Consider the following 17371-nt stretch of genomic DNA (forward strand, 5'->3'; position numbering starts at 1 on the left):
GTTCAACATACATAAATCAATAAATGTAATCCACCATATCAATAAAGCTAAAAGTAATAATCACATGATCATCTCTATAGATACAGGAAATGCTTTTGATAAGGTCCAACACTCAGAAAAGTATGTACTCCCATATTTCAAATTAACATTACTTAAGTCCATTAAATAATTATGAAAAAAACATTTTAAAACAACTCAACAGAGGTCTCTGAATCAAGTGTGTATATGTGAACGTGTGTGATGACTAGATGTTTCCCAAAATCTCATGCACTAATAGTTGAGGAATTTGGGAGATGATTAGATCATGGGTGTGTTATTCTGTGATTAAGGCTACATGATAACTAAACTGATACATCATACTTTTGGGTGTGCCTCGTGGAGGCCACTCCTGAGATGTTGGTGGCATCAGTTAATGCATTTTCAGCCTCAATGGAATATAAAGGGAAAGGTGGAAGACAGGCGTCATCACCTCCTGCGTGCCCTGCCATGGTTTCTCCTCTGCCATTTCCCATTTTTCTTGCAACCAACTGACGATGGAGTCAAACCTCTGCAAAGTGTGAGATGTAGTGAACCGTTCCTTCTTTAACCTGTGAGTGTGTGTGTGTTACTCTTTTCCAGCAACAAAAAAAAAAAAAAGAGAGTGTAAGCATGAATATTCATACATGTAGATGTCTTATGACAAAGGTGGCTCCCAGTAGTAGAGAAAGTATGTTCCTCTTCATAAATTGCACCGTTATAGCAAATTAGTTTCACAGGAAAACTAAATCTTGACTATTGCATCATATGATGTACAAATTTACATTTCATTTGAATTGCAGATTTAAATATCATTAAGAAATAGTAAAGATCATGAAAGATAATAGGAGACTATTCCTATAACCTTAAATAAGAAAATTTCAGTATCAGTATAAAAATAATAAATATTGATAAATTTTATAATATCAAAATACAACTTTTCTTTATCATAAATTATCACTGAGAAAGAATGTCAGGAATTGTTAATAATTAGTAATATATAATTTATAAAAAAACAGAAACCTCTTATACATGAACAAAAATGTGATATGAGGACTTGAAATTATACATTTAAGCATATATATATATATATATATATATATATATATATAATTTCATTTAGTAAACTAGAAAATCAAGATAAATCACAAGTATACCGCAGCACCAAAGCACCAGAATGACTAGTAGTGAAATGGCTGATGATGGTGACAGTTCATTCAGATTTATATTACAACTAATTTTCTTTCCCTTAGTGGAACAATTATTGAACATACTGATCACATACCAGTTTGCTTTCTTGGTGCATAAACAAGAAACACATGTACAGTTGTGAGCTAAAAGGCCTATAAATGTGTGCTCATAGCACCGTTATTATCACAAGTCCAAAATTAGGAGCAAATCAAAGGACATCAAATGTAAGATACATACATTTCATTATGATCATATAGTAGAAAAATTATAAAGTAAAATAAAAATTATAGCTACATATTGCACTGAGCAAATCTCATAAAGATGTCAAACACAAGAGTTATTGAAAACAATACATGATTTCATTCATTTTAATTTGAAGTTCAAAACACATAAATACATACTGATCAAAATAGTGAACATGAAATTTTAGGAAAATGTAGGGAATTGATGCCTATGACATTTAGGAAAATTAGTTCAGTTAGGGTCAGACTGAGATCTTCCCAGGTAGAACTATATTATTCTTCCTGAACTGGGTAATACGAACATGGTGTTCTCTGATTATTGTTTTGTTAAACTATAGTTTTCTTTATATTTGTGATATTTCCCAAGTTAAAATTTCCTGATGTTTATAAAAGCATCTCTTAGTGGCAAAAGGTGCAGTAAGTGTACATGCATAGCACATGAAAACTTTTAATGAAATATTTTATTGGTAAAAATAAATATGAAATGCCCTATCAATACTAAGATAAGATGTCCAAACTTAATATTAAAAATAGGGAAGATAATGTAATAGTCTCTATCAAATTCTGATGACCCTTAAAAAGGATAGAAAAATTCAGAATTGTAAAGACCTGAAAGAAAACAGAATCATATTTTGAAAGTCAATCTCCATGCTTACAGTGCGATCAAGGGTGATGAGTTTCCTGGGCAACTGTAGTACACAGGTGGGGAGAGGGCGGCATTTTCTGTTCCAGATAAACCTTCTGACCTCAGAGTGACACTTAGAAGACCTCATCACTTCACAACCTGAATCAAATACCCCATATATATATATGAATTTTTTTGTTTCTTTTCAGATTTTTTCCCGTACTTGCATGTCCTTTAAAACATGTCAATTTACTGTCATTAGAAAGTTATGGAAAGGCCTGGGATTTAGCTCAGTGCCACAAGCAGCTGCATGGCAAGCATGAGGTTGTGGGTTTGATTCCTGATTCCAAAAAAAAAAAGGAAAACAACGGAAATAGTATCAAAATAGAAGGGTTATTTAATATAGCTGAAAGGATTTGCAGTGTTCATTTTTATCCTACTATTTGCATTTATGATCTCTCAATGATTTAGTTAATTCTTTTGCTAACAATAATATGACTGCTGTCCTTAGAAAAAGGGAAATGATGAAGAGATAAACAGAGGAAGGTGCCATGAGAACACAGACAGAGAATGTGATGATTCATCTACACAACAAGATCTATCAAGGACTCTTAGGTTGTTTACTTTTCAGCCAGTGTGAACAGTGCTACAGTGAGCCCGAGCAGGTGCCCTTTCTACATGCTGGCTGTCTCCTTGGGAGATATATTTTGTTGTTGGATTGCTGCATCATACATGCAGATGATAGTTCTATTTTTAATTTTTGAGGATTCTTTGTAATTATTTTTCATACTTTCTGTAGCAATTTAATTTTTTGCTGAAATATATAGACTAACTCATGAATATGTACAATTAAAAAGAAAAAGATATATCAAAGGCAGCATAGATCATCCCCTGGAACCTTTACAGAAGGAACCAATCCTATTGCCACCTGCTTCAGACTTCCCAGGGGACCAAACAGATAAACTCTTTATTGAACTATGCAATTTCTCCTATTTTGACTTTTCCTTAATGATTTTGTTTATTTGAAACTAATCTGGAATTGATAGGACAGCTGTAGCAAACTAATGCAAGGCTGTGGGAAAATCATCACGACAATACAGAAGGCCCAGCAGGATTTTGCTGGATCTGTGCTTTGGTGTCTTGCTCAGATGGTGGTTAATAAAGAAAATTTTGCTTTTCCTTCAACCTCAACTTAATTTAACTGCATCTTAAGAAGTAGAACATGCCTTTATGGTTAGATTTCTAATATTTGCACCTTTGTTATAGCTCTAAATTTTGGAAGATATCACGTATAATTTCTATGTTAGAATTACACCTCCTAAGATAGTTGAAGAAGTGTATATTCCCTGTGCCGTTCGTTTTCTCTTTTTCTCAGTATGTTTGGAATAGAAAGTGTTGAAATGTTCATGTAGGAAACAATGTTACATATTTATCATTATTACACACACACATGCACTCATGCACACAACCCAACTACAGCTCTCTGTGTTTTAAGGCAGAGATTTTGAAATGAAAACATTCAATACTAACAAGCCCTTTGATAAAGTGACAGTAGAAAAAAGAGGCATACATTATATGAAAAAGTTTTTCCAGGATATGTTGAGTTATAAGAAGTAGCTAGGAGACTACACTGCAGGGTTCAAACTTAAGACAAGGTTTTAAACATTTCATGGTAAGTGCCTGGCATTGGGTGGGGCAAGCACCACATAAAGACAAGCTCAGTTTTATTCATTATTTCAGCTGTGTCTGGGAAAGATGCAAAATGGAATTTACCTCGTCTTTTCCTTGATTTTTTGTTAGAATATATCAAGAATAAAAGGATCATTAAAAAATAATTGCAGCCACTTCCATGACTGCATCAGAAGCACACGCCGTTGGACTGTCCTTGGTGCAGAACTCGGGCTCTCCACTACTTAAACTGCTCAGATGTAGGAACACAAGGGATTAGCCTGCATCTCTGCTGGCTACCAGGTGGTGTTTTTTCACATTTCTGTCCTTCAATCTGTTTGGGACTTATGGTATGTTGTTTCTTACTATGTTAGTAGTTTATAAAAGTTAGAAATAAAGAGAAACTACATTTGCGTGTAGGTGTGGATGGATGGTTGTGTCTAAGTTTATGTAATGAAGCATCTTTGCCACAAGCATTTCTCTTAGGACCATGTGGCCTGGGAACCACCCCCAGGCTGAACCTGTGTTTTAACGCATAACTTAGTTTAAAAGCCTGCATGCTTTTGACTTCTTGGGTTAAAATTCTCCTTCTCTCTTAAATCATCAGTTTTGACACCATATCTCATGTTGAAAAACCTTCAACATAGTGTGCATAGAAAAGTTTGCTCTTGTCATTGCTGGAGGTTTTGAATGATGTGATTTCTGTTGTTTTTACAAGGTTAATAAAGCTCCAATAACAGGATGGAAGAATGAATCCATGTGTATGGGTTCTAGCACATACTGCTTTGGTCATCTGAAATTATCAACCCAGCTGAGGGTCTGTGAAGCAGCACATAAACCCAGAGCCTCAAGGGTGGTATTTGATGCAGTTATCCCGAAGCTTCATGTCTAAGATGCAATGAATGAGCACCAAATGCTAGACAAGTATTAGTTATTTGAAATGTTATTTTATAATCAGCTTTTACCCCTGCATTTAGATTGTAAAAATCTCAGTTTATGTTGTTGATACATATATAATGGAATATGTCTTTGATTTTTTTTTTTCTGTCTTATCAAAAATTACTGGGTATACATTGAGAACAGTCACAGTGTTTTCTTAAAATTTTTGTTTGAATTTTCAAAATAGACTCATCAAGTATTTAAATCCATAATACGTTGTACTGTGAATATTTTTAAATATTTATCAAAAGGAATTTAATTTTGCTTTTTATCTTGTTCCACTGAAAAAACATTGAGCCTGGAATGCAGCATTTTGTTTTACAGGAAATTTATCGGGGGTTCAAAATGAGTTTTATATATTACATGTAACATTTTCCTTTAAAAAAACTCAGCACTAAGATAGGGTTTTTTTTTGTTTTGTTTTGTTTTTGTTTTTGTTTTTGTTTTTGTTTTTTTGAGACAGGCTGTCATTCTGTAGCCCAGGCTGGTCTTCAATTCAAAGTAATCCTCCTGATTCAGGCTCCCAAGTGCTGAATTTACTGGTGCACATAATCATGTATGCTTGCCAAATTATCTTAAATAACTTTAATAAATTTTAGGTGAATAAGTATTTTAATCAACTTTCTGCTTACAATATAAGATGTTGTATAAGATGTCTCATATTTTTATGAGACATTTTAACTATTTTATTATATGGTTATTTATCAGGACTTATCAAGGATCAAGTATATTTTTCATTTACTTAGAAACTAGCTATTTCATTATTAAACACCGTATCTATTCCCAGTAAAATTAAACATTCATTCTTCATGTGTCTTGCCCACAATGATGCTGAAAACCGGGGAGAAGGCTGCAGAAACAAAAAAACAAAAGCATAAAACACAAACACAAATAGGAAACTCGATTCACTGATTTTGTCTGCGGTCGTCTTTTACTAAATATCTAGTTTTGAAGACAATCAACAACTAAATGAACTTTTAGTTGATTCATGGTTGTCAATTTAAAATTAGTGGGAGAAATAATTTTTAAAAAATCATTTAGCAAAATATAGTGAGTAGTAAAATATGCAAAATATATTGAATACTCTTCATCAGTAGTGGTTTAAAGCATTTAAATCAAATGAGGTTTTCTTACCTGTGGCTTGAGTTTTCACACAGGAACTTAAACTTTAGCCAAGATATCTTTTCTTTACTCAGAGACTATTAACCAACTCAATACTTTAAAAAATGAATTGGAATAAATAGGAAATATTTTATTTTGTACTGAAACATGATTATTATAATTTCCAATAGCTAAAAAGAACATAAAATTCAAAAATAATTTCTAAAGAACTTGATAATTTTTTTCTGTATTTTATGGAAGAAATTGCTGAAACCATTAAAACTTTTAAAGTTTAGTATTAATATCAATGAACAATTGAAACAGTTGGACAGAAATTTGAAAAAGTAACATGTTAGTAAATAATTAACCTAAGATCCCAGGAATTGTGAAATATCTTTAAAGCATATTGTATCTCCACTGTAATGCTAGGAACACCTAAGCATCCCAGGAGACTGGTTGTGTAGAGAGCTATTACTATTGTCACGTGATTATCTTTACTCCATCTAGAAACAATGTACTAGCTAACTGTCACTAAAAGAGTGTAACATTGAACTCGCCATTTTATTCTAGTGGTAACCAAACGACCATAGCCACCATTTAGTTTGTTTAGTAGGTGCAGAAAGATCTACTATGTCTGCCCCATCATGTCTGAGTCCTCACTGAGCCTGGGCCATTTTCTGGAGATTTGCTGATGCAGTGCAGTGTCTGGTAATTGCTGCTGAGGGGACTTACAGTTTTCCAGATGGGATGCTTGGACATCTGTCTTTATATTCTCCAGTCTCATGATCTTTATAACAAACTGCTTCAGAATACAAAAGTATCTTACATAGTAACCCAGAACTGCAAAGATGTAAGTACCAAAAAAGCAAATCAAAGTATGTCATCTTCTCTTCTTTCCCTTCTCTTGGAACTGAACCAGAGGCCTTCATGCTGAGCTACGTCTCAGTCCTGCACTGTTTATTTTAACTTTGAGTTAGGGTCATTAATCACTGAGTTTTCTAGACTGAGATCAAACTTCCCATCCTCCTGCCTCTGCCTCCCAGAGTGCTAGAACCGTGGGCTTGCACCAACATTTCTAGCTATGCTACTTTTTCTAATCAGGCCGCACAAGTCAAAAGTGGCTTCCAAATTATTCCTTTTGTTAGAAGTTAGACATTAATCCCAACTCATAATCAAGAAAGGAAAGATAAATTGTGTCTTTATGAAAGATGAATTAGAGATTTTGTAGAATGCTTTTGCACTGATACAAGTTGCTAAGAGAAAATTCATATACAATTTTTAAAAAGTAAGAACAAAAAGATAGGATTTTTTCAGATGTTTAGCCTGTGCTATTTTTCATTCCACTGAAACAGAAAAAGTAATTGCATGACATCACCAACAATCTTCTTGAGATAAAAAAGAGGCAAGTTATTTTGAGAAGAGAAAGCTGTGATTAGAGCAGGCATGGGGAGGATGATGCATTTCTGTCTCTTTTCTTAATATGACTTGGATGAGAGCATGGGAGTTTCACAATTGTGATGGGAATATAAAAATATTTAAGGAAAGCAAAGGCCAGAGCATCAGAAATGACACACCACTCCAGCTTCCTGCTACCCTGTAGAGAAAATAAAGGCAATTTGCCAAAAATTCCCTATGGCAGATGAAACTCCTTTAACTTCTTGCTTTATTTTTTTGCTTTAAACCATAACTTAATAATTAATTTGTTAGCTCCAAACTCAAATGCAATCTATCCTGCTCTTTAGTGATAAATTTCCCATAGATCATGAGGAAAATTACTAATGTTATTATTACTAATGAGAAAATTTATCTCCAAGTTGAAAAGTCTTGTCCATCATTTTTAAAATTTTCAGCTATAAATGATAAATATAGCTACACATACTTACCAAAAATTAACCAATGCCAATCTTTATTCCAGTTGCTTCTAGAGGATGAAATTTTTTGTTTAATTTAGACCATAAACAAGAATAAGAAAATAACTTGAAATGGCAATAAAAACATGAGAGCTTAAACAACATTAGAAATGTAAAGAATGGGGCTGGGGATTTAGCTCAGTGGCATAAGCACCTGCCTTGCAAGCAGGCAGTCGTGAGTTTGATCCCTGGTACCAATAAAAAGGAAAAAAAGAAATGTAAAGACCTTGCAAATTAAAAAATAACCTTCAAAATATATATACAGTCACGCATTTCTTCAATTATGTATTCTGATAATAGGCTGAGTTTACATAAATAAATTTATGTAAGAAATTTATAAAGAAGAGCCTAGTATACTTACAAGATAAAATTATATTATACAAATACTACAAGTAAGAAAAATATGCTTAAAATATTTAAATATGAATTATGAAGGAAATATAGACTGTTAAATGAATAAGGTTGTTTTAGTTTTTAAATTTCCACATGTACACTATTGTTAATGTATTTGATAGTTTCTGATAGTTCAAAATGAAATAAGATAAATTAAATTAAATGGCATAAACTTAGATTATTTGAATCAAGCATTGCCAGAAAACTTTAATAATATTCTATTATTTTTAGATTTATGAACAATTCTGTTTTGTTAACTGTCAACATGTTACTACACTTCTTAACACAGAAGTACAATAACTTTACAAGTAGTGATGCTAATCTCCAGAATTCTTGGGCTAGAGACATAGGTAACTGGTAAAGCCTTTGTCTAGCATCCTGTGTGAGGCTGAGGTCCTGGGTTTGGGCCCCAGTACTGAAAAAATAAATAGATAAGTGGAGAGAAATTACTAATATGAACAAAGCACATTAGTACAAAAATAAAAAATTAAAGCATTTTCTCTAAATATGTGAAATCAAATTGGAACTTTTCACATAAATTTTATATCAAAACACAAAGGCTAATTAAAAGAATCGCAATTTTGCAGCAGAAGTATATGTCAGCCATGGCCAACCTATGGCCTACAGAGCACACACAAACTTGGACAATTAGCCATGCAGCCCCTTTAGTATTATTATGTGAATGGTAGCAATAATGTATTTTCTAGTCTCACTTGTGTGGTGCTCGAGTGTGGGCTGCTTCATTGTCAACAGAATGCCATGGGGAACAGAATAGTGCAGAGCTGTGTTAGCTTTGACCCCTGCACCCGCCACAGTCAGTCAAGATTGACACTCACATTTATTACACATTTGGTTGACAAGTAAGATGCAGTCATTATCAGTAACAGTATGTCAGTCTATCAACACCTGAATGCTTGTGAAGATGCACGTTTATTGTTAATCAAATATATGATTTTTATAATTTAATTATTAAACTTACATTAGTTGTATTAATTTTTTAATGGCCCAAGGCAATTCCTCTTCATTCAGTGTGGTCTTGCTAAATCAAAAGTTTAGATGCTCATGCTATATTTTATTAAAACTTTTAGAAAATTCATTTAAAAACAGAAAAATTTTTAGGAGTTGCTAAAGTGAACTGACGTAATATGTGCCTTACTCTCTTTCAGATGTTACTGGAGCATGTGTTCTGAACCTACAGATAGTCTTTGGAAGTGAATTTTCCTTCCTCAAAGAAAAGAAAAGAGTAAGATAAAGTTTTTGAAAATTTCTCACACAATGGCTAGCAAGATATTCTTAAAAACTGTTTTGCTGTAGCAAAAATAGATCTTGGATAAGGCAAAGTTTTCATTGAATAGATGTCTTTGCATGATGTGATTCAAATGGTTATGCTTTAGATCTAAAATATCCTCCAAAAGTCTAAAAATAGGACATTTTGCAAATTGATTAGATCACAGTTTACTATACTCATCAGAGTATTAACCCACTGCTAGTTCCTAACTGAATGAACTGTTAGATGGGCCTTTTTGTAACAGGTGGGTCACTGGAGGGCATGACCTGAGAGTATATGACCTTGTCCCTGGCTCCTGTTTCTCCTCTGCTTCAGTGACAGTACTCCCATTATGCTTGTTTACCAAGCTGCTTTGGCATTGGAGCCAATGGACCATGGACTGAGATCATAAATTCATGAACCAAATAAGCCATTTTCTTCTTTTAGATCAGATAATTTACCTCAGAGAATCCTAATGAGCTGTTTGTAAATTCAAATAAAAATAAGTTCTAGTACTTTTTAAAGCCTTGAGTAAATTGTCATATTTGTGATAACATTTCAAGTATGAGCTTGAAATGGATTTTACAAAGAAACAAAATAGCAAAACAGTGAACAAAAGATAAGTTTAAAGAAAACTGATGTTACAAATCATATCCCATTTTTATGCAAAAATAGCTCAAAGCTGCTTTGTCCTTATAAGGAAAGATGTTCATATCTAATTAAAGACCATTAAATTATTAAAGAAAAGTTTTCTTATAATACCAAGTTTGGATAGTTTCATTCAGTCTTTAAACATGGCTTCATTTTTAAACACTAAAGCATTCATTCCACATGTTTATGAATTTAGGTCTTATTAGTGACAAATCAAAAGTAGATGACACTTTTACATGTTATTAATTCATCACAAAATTTCATAGACAGAAATGCAATTCTTCATCTATGTCGTATCATTTGTGTAGCTACTGGTTAAATGTCAAGGAATTTCTTATCCAGAACATGATCTATGACGGTAAGTTATATGTATGAACGCTTTATGGATTTTTACTAATATTCTGTATATTTACAACAGGAAATGTGAAAGTTTTAAACAGCTTTTGCTGTTCTCTCTGACAAGTATCCTAAATATTGAAAGTAAGTTAACTATCATGAGTAGTTTGAAATCGTATCATTTTAACTTTCTTTGCTGGCTTATTCATCCTGCTGTCTACTGAAAAAAAATCTCTTTTAAAGGGAGAGAGATCAGTAAATTTCTTGATTATAGGGAAGAATTGACCAGCCTATACTAAAGAAAACTCATACATTGTATAAATCCATTTCCCTCACACAGTTAAATGTGACTCCATAAGCATTCTGTTTTCAGAGGTACCAATTCATGTGGGAAGGAGCTGTTAATGTAGGAAACAACACAAAAAGACTGGAAAATCTGATAGTCTAAAAAGTCAACAATTTAAGGCAGCTAAATCTATGTCAGAGTTTATCATACGCATTACATTTTTGCCAAGAGGAAAAGAGAGAAGCGTAAATACTAAACAATAAATAACAAATGTTTATCACTCTTGGAGGCTGAACTGGGCCTGAGAATCAGCTCAGGTGGTGGTGAGCAGGGCTTGTTTCTTACTAGCTGTTGCCAAAATTTCTGTTTCTCACCATGTGGGGTTCAGGCTGCTGGACCCTCTTTTATGATGTGGTAACTGACTTCTGCAGGATGAGCCTTTGTGAAAAGAAAGAGAATGAGAGAGAGACAGACAGACACAGAGACAGAGACAGAGAGAGAGAGAGAGAGAGAGAGAGAGAGAGAGACAGAAAGTGAGAGACAGAGAAAGACAGAGAGAGAGAGAGAGAGACAGAAACAGAGTTAGAGAAAGAGAGAGACAGAGAAAGACAGACTGAGAGACAGAAAGATGGAGCCTTTGTCCTTTTTAATCTCATTTCAGAAATAGCCTATCAGTCATTCCACTATATTCCACTGAAATCTGAAACCACTCCCTGTACAATGTGTAAATCCCAGGAGACAGGGTCCCCGGGGGCCACCTTGCAGGCTGATAACACGGGAAGTCCAATCAGTGTGCACCGTCATAGAATCCATATGCAACAGAAATTAAAAACATTGGCCCACCCAGATGAAAACGTGTTATTAAAACAACTTAAGATAAACATTGGAAGTTCAGAGAAAAGAGAGTAATTAGGGATCTGAAAATATATTTGGTGAATCAAGTTCATATAACAAATGCATAAGAGATGATCACAAAGTAGATTCTAACAAAAGGTAGAGAGAAAATTAAAACCTTGAAATATACAAAAGAAAAGTGTCATTAATGAAACTCTCTTGAATAAAAATGAACTAATGATAGATAGTTCATTAATACCTTTATGTGTACTAGTTTCAGGAGAAAATTATATATCAATCCTAACACCATGAAATGATAAATCACGTATAAATTATATATTTAAGTTTCAGTTATTTATACTATTTTGTTTCTTCTGTTTATTTTTTCATTAGGTTTAGTGGTCCATTTTACTTGTACATGTGATCACACTCGTAGGGGATTTCTGTGCATGACAGACATGTGCAGATACGACAGGACTTTTTCCCCTGTTCCCTTACTCTCCATTTAACCCTCTTCCCATCTTTATTTACAAAAACTTTGTTGCCATTTTTCCTTCTTTTCTCATCATTTTTTTCCTTTTAACTTCCTTTCCCTTTAGCCCCATAACTTTTCTTTCCCATTCAAACAGTTTCTTCCTATTTCACAGCATCTATTAAAACAATAATAAAATGATATCATAACAATTTTGAGAAAGTCATAAAATACACTGAGAGCATAAAAACTATAAAATATTTAGTTAGATAGGCTTGTCTAATATGGTAGTAATAATAATTATTACCTCACAAGGGGATTATATTTTTGCTAAATAAAATGTAAAAATATTTAAATGTTAAAAAGTTATAAATAGATTTAAAAGCCACACATTAAATTAGGAAAATCTTTGCAATTTATGTGGCAAGTATACATATACTAAATTCATTTATGGGAAGAAAAACTGTAAAATTAAAGTATACACAGTATATTCATAGAAAACTGGCAACAAAAAATAAAACACATAAATATGTGAAAATGATTAACTTCAAAATGATTAACTTCTTTCTTAGTAATGTTAGTGTAAACCAATGAAATTTTAATATTTCATGAATGAAATTTCAAATAGGAAATATTTAGGAAAGGAGTAGTATTTTATAATATTTATTTTTTACTTTATTAGTTAATATTAAGAAGAAAAGGTAAAACAAATTTTCACAACAAAATAATGAAAAAGTAACAATTGTTGATAAATTACACATCATTATCTTTAGTCAAGTACAAAATATGGGCATAAAAATTTCTTCAATCAATATTAGCACAACCTTTCCTATTCAGTGAACTAAGTGACACTAATGGTATAACTAACTTGCATTTTTTTTTTCTTTTCCCTTCGATCCTTTCTCTTTTCCCCTATCTTAGTTTCTTCTTTTTATTGAACAGTTTCCTCCCATTTCACAGTGACTATTGTATATTTTGAACCTTATGGTTGCACATATGTCACTGTGGTGTGTTTTTCAATCCTTCTAGGAAGATACACAGAAGGGGAATACCTGAGTTGAATGGGACCTCTAAACCTAATTTTTTGAGGAATCTTCACACAGATACAACTATAATTTTTGAGATCTATTTTTAGTACTTGTCAAAATTCCTAAATTAAGTATTTTTATTGATTATTGCATTGCAAGAAAGCAATTGTTAATACTTTAAATATGTAGCTAAAATTACATTCTTTGAAACTTATTTTGAATTATGTAAAAAGGAGATATTCTAACTAGTTAGTACAATGAATTGTGATACGTCCATGTCACAGAATATGCAGCCATTGTGAGAAAGTAAATCAAGCCTCAATGGTTTCATATGGTCTCACTGGAGAAATGAAAATGTCAAAAAAAAAAAAAACACCCTGATTTATGGCGACAGTTGCTTCACTCAAAAAATAAAGTGACTAAAGTGTTGGATTAGCATCTTAAGTGGATGATATTATGTTATTTTAAAAATACTTCTGTAATTTTTTAAATACATCGGATATTTGTCGAAGTGGACTTATGCTCCTTTTTTGGTATCAAACAGCATCATAAATGATATTCACAGTATGGTAACATGTTTGTAAAATGCCATAAATTTTTATGTTTCAGTTTTTGATGCCGGGAATTGAATTCAGATCCTTGCAGTGTTAATCATATTTTGTACTACTGAGTTCGACTCAAGGTTCTCAATTTCATATTTGATTATGTGCTCATCTATACCTATCCTATACCTTCAGATTCTTAATGGCTTTCCACCACTCTGCTTCGTATTTACGCCTCATAAAATTTAGAATGACTCTTAAATCATTCTATCTGAAAATCAAAGATCCTTCCAGGTCCAAAGTGCTTTGTCCCCTGTAACTTGGCTTCTCTCTCCCATGTCAGCAAATGTCATTCTAACCATGGAGCAGCTCAGAGTAGAAATGTAGAGTGTGTACTTGTTTGTTTCTTTTTCTCAGATGACATAGCGGATCTCTTGACTGTAGCTTCTAAATACTTAAGACACCCAAAATGATTCTTTTTCAGGCTGTGATCTGCAACCCCGCTCTTCCTCATTACCACATTGCCTCTCACCACCACCTTTGCTGACACATAACGTGTTTAACCTCTGTTCTCAGATAGACACCAGCCCTGCAGAACCATCAGGGCACATTATTGCTCTGCTGAAGCACTGCTAAAGCTGCTCCTCGTTTCCTGCTGAGTAAAAGTTAGATTCTGGCACTTTTCTTGCTTTCATCCTTGTTAATTTGAGCAATTACATAGCTAAGCTTGATAGAATAACCTTATCCAAAGAGTTAAGGGTCTTAAGCAACATTGAATAGCTAATAAGTATCTTTTCTACTGGATGAGATTTATGTTGAACTTTTCAGATGCACTGAAACAAAACAGAAATGGAATTTAATAACTGAAAAAGTTTTCTTACCATTCCTGTGGAGAAACAGAAAAGTTCATTATGCAAATGTATTCATTTTTGATTCATGTTAAGTATTTTTCCATATGTAGCACTTCAAAAGCTAGCAGAATCCCATTACTTGTGACCTGCTTCTAATAACTTTTCTCACCAAAATTTCAATATCAATAATTTATTAAGAGAATGCAAGAATGAAATAAGCACTTGTGATAATTAGTGCAGCTATTAATTCTGCTTCTCTGTAGATATTTTGAGGCTCGGAGTCTTTATGTTCTTCCAGGTTAGGACAGTTTTGTGGAGGTAAAAATGAAGCACAGAAATAAAAATACAAAAATAAAGTGGAAAACATTTAATAAGACTATTATGTGTGGTTCATTTTTGTCCATTTTAAGACTCTATTTCTAGAATAATAAAGTATCAACTAATGGGGGAAAATTAGAAACTTACAAGAATGTGCAAATTGGAATAGGAAGGAATGAAATTCTCTCCAAGTGTGTTTTCATTAAGTCACTGCAAGCATTGTTTCACATAAAACAAGAGCTCGTTTTTTGTTTTAACCTTTGACTCTCCTGCCTCACAAGAATTTTCAAATTATTGAAATATAGCAACAAAATAACATACATAAGAAATTTTGATTTCAACAAAGTCATGGTGGTTTGGACCCTGTCATTCTATTATGAGATATGATTTTTTTTAAAAGAAGACAGTGTGGATGTCTGATATCTGTGACTGTATGGAAAGCTTTCATTTTTGAGTTCATACAAGATTTTTAAACTTATGTAATCATGTATAATTTTTCATTCTATTTTTGCTTCTTATGTTTTTAAAATAAATTTTTTAAAAAAAACAACAAATTCTGGTATTAGTTTCTGGCATGTCTTACGATGTTTTATCTTCTAAGTCTTAGAAAAGTGAGCTATTTTTTTTAAATTTGGAACAGTACCTGTGACATTTTATTTTGACTGACAATTTGATTAAGATACTTAGAATTAGGGTAATTGTGTTTTAAAGTCATAACCCATAATGAGTTCATGGCTAACCAGGTTATTTGGAGGTGGAGCTTCATGGGAGGGATTGGGTCATGAGGGTATAACTTTGGGAACTATCTGTTCCCTTCCCCTTTCTTTCAGGGTTCTCTCTTGGCATCCCCAGGATGACATCAGTAGACCAGCTTTCCTCTGCCCAGCTCTTCCACATAGTGCTGCTGCCTCAGGAAATCTGATTCACATCTTTCTGTCAGAGAACAGCTAGACTGAAGAATAGAGGTCAGATTGAGAAATGTGTTTTACACAAAGTTCTAAATTTTACTTTGTGTTAATGGTAAATTGGATGACTTCTAAAGTCAGTCTGTAAGAGACCAAAGGAAAGCCATGAGCGCTCAGCTGAAGTAAAATAGAAATACCATAAAACCTCTACTCTTTATAGGTCATTTGTTTTCTTTGCACCTTTGTCTTCTTGGAAAACATTTAATGGTGAGGAACAAATGGCCTTCAAGGTTCCTTTCAGCTCGAAAATGCAGCAGTCTATGGTCTGTGGGCTCTCCACTGCTGACAGTAGTTCTTAAGTGTCACCTGTGATCTTCTGGTCTGCTCGACTCTGAAAATTTGGGTCCCTTTTTTCCTTTATGACTCATCAAAACAGTGTCTGAGTACCACAGCAATGATGCTTTCAGCTAATTCTTCTTTTTACTGTTTCCAGAAAGACGTCTTGGTGGTATATAAATGAAATCAGCAAATTCAGAGAAAAATATAACTTTTAAAGTGAAAAATATTTTGAGAAAGCCTCATTTTATAAGGAAATAAACTACTCATCTCTATCAGATTTAAAGAACAAAACAATATTGCCTTTAGTAATTGCTTAAAATAGACATAATTCCTAGTTGATTTAATGAATGTTTATTTCATCATGTACATACTATAAAATCATCTGTAAATCCAAGGTAATTCCTGATATAGTGAATATTAATTTGATAAAAGAACATTTTTAAAATTACCATGCAAAAAGTCATAGTATCTTTTATTTTGCGTAAATCTTAGTTTTGTATTTCTAGTTACATAGGAATGGGACTGTGCCCTTTCCTATTCATTTTAACTACATAAGGTAATGAGGTTACTACTGATATGAAGAAAGACATTGAAGATTTAAAGTAGCATGATATTGATTTTAACAAAAAAGAAATATAATTTAGACAATTTTAAAAATTTAAGTATCTGTCTACTAAATTTACATGATTAAAAACATCACAAGAATTACTGTTTTCTCGATAAAATAATGACCAAACCCGGTCATAGTGGTTCATATTTGTAGTTAAAAAGTGAGCCAATCCCTCATTTTTAGACTGGCAAAAGGGAATGGAAAAATCTCTTGGAACAATAACTAACTTAAAAGGTAATGATAGCAAAACAAACTTGAGAGAGGCTTAGAATAAAGCAGGAAAGTCATTGCCCTATTGAAAAAAAAGCATGTTAATTTTTTAAAGGAAATATCAATAAATAAAATTACAGGTTTTTTTTTCCACTGAAGATTATAATTGTTATTTTTCTCAAACAAACCATAGTATACAAAATAGCTAAGACATGGTCAACCTCAGTGTCATTCAACAGAGAAATACATAAAGAGCACAAGATACATATAAACAGTAGAGTATTACTTGGCCATAAGGATGAATGAGATTTTATCATTTACAGGAAAAAGATGGAACACAGACATCATGCTATACAAAATAAATCAGGCTCAGATAGCTAAGTGCTGCATCTTGTCTCCTATAAATGGAATCCAGAGGGGAAAATGACAGAAAGTAAAAGGATTCTTATGGGAAGGAAAATGTAGGGAGGGGAGAAAGGAGAGGGAGAAGAGGACAAAAGGCAGAGTGGGTAGTGTCAAAGCCCAGTGTATTCATGCATGGAAATGTTTCAGTGCAAACCACTAATCTGTGCAATTGATATGCTTGAAATTATAACTTCAAAATGAAAACCATATGTGTTCAATAAAAACTTATTGAA

The sequence above is a fragment of the Cavia porcellus genome, unplaced genomic scaffold (assembly GCF_034190915.1).
Source record: "Cavia porcellus strain 051 isolate PalLab524CR breed Dunkin Hartley unplaced genomic scaffold, mCavPor4.1 scaffold_20, whole genome shotgun sequence".
NCBI classification, from domain to species: domain Eukaryota; kingdom Metazoa; phylum Chordata; class Mammalia; order Rodentia; family Caviidae; genus Cavia; species Cavia porcellus.